This window comes from Branchiostoma floridae, chromosome 17, assembly GCF_000003815.2.
Source record: "Branchiostoma floridae strain S238N-H82 chromosome 17, Bfl_VNyyK, whole genome shotgun sequence".
In the NCBI taxonomy this organism is placed as follows: Eukaryota; Metazoa; Chordata; class Leptocardii; order Amphioxiformes; family Branchiostomatidae; genus Branchiostoma; species Branchiostoma floridae.
In genome coordinates, this window is record NC_049995.1 from 18,223,275 (window position 1) to 18,224,349 (window position 1,075).

The following is a 1,075-nucleotide window of genomic DNA, read 5'->3' on the forward strand; positions in this document are numbered from 1 at the left end:
TGTAGGATTGATAGGAATGAAGTGGTCCTTAGTTTGGTCCTTGAGATTTTGTAAGGACAGGTGAAGTTTGGACCACAGTACTATGGCAGAAGCCAGTTAATTGCAGAACGGATAAACGCACACTTCTGTTATCTGCACGGAATACCAAACCCCAAACCGGAGCGGTGTAGCTGGATAACTTCGCATAATTGCACCCGCTTGATAGTTGCACGAAAACTACCGGCCAAGTGGCCGTGCAATTAAGCGGCTTCTACTGTAGTCTTGTGTTAAACCTACTTGGTGGACAACAGAAGCGGACTTCGTAGTCTAGGCATCGCTGGTCCCTCTGGTCAACGCTCCTGCAGGCGAAGCCGTTCGTCGTGTCGTAGTAGACGAAGGTTTCCCCGGTGAGAGAGGCCTCCAGGCCGGTAGCGATGACGCGGGCGTGCACGTCTGTAGGCCGGGGACAGATCTGTCCGGGGTTCTCCGTGCGGAGGTTGACCAGGCTTTCCCAGTCGCCGGTTGCACTCGGGTTGTCGCGGTCAAACCAGGGCGTCCAGTTGTCGCACGTACCTGAAGGGTGAGGAATGCAGAGGGTTCCTATCCAGGACTAAACATATGTTGATATTGCGGTCAAGCGCTCTAACTTAGCGAGGTTGAACCGCTGCGTCGAATTGTGTTTTTTACCATAGCGGCAGATGCCAAGCATGGCTGTTCAATTTTTCACCAAAAAGCAAACATTATCAGATATACAATGCCACAAACGATAAATTGGACAAGATGGAGAAACTGAAGAAGAAAATAACACTACTATTATGGAGTGACATATAACGTCCCTTTTTTGTCCCTTGCCAGTCACCTCAGAGGTATTTCCAGTCTACATGATGGCAATGACATTGCAACTTACTTAGTTTAGTAGTGAGGATTGTTCTGTTCACGGTACTCACGAGGGCAGCAGAAGCGGACTTCATAGTCCAGACACGTGTTGTCCGGCTGGTCCTCCTTTTTGCACACGAACCCGGTGGTGACGTCATAGAACGCGAAGACCTCCCTGTCAGAAACGCGTCCTGTCCGTGCACCTGACGCGAACGGTACC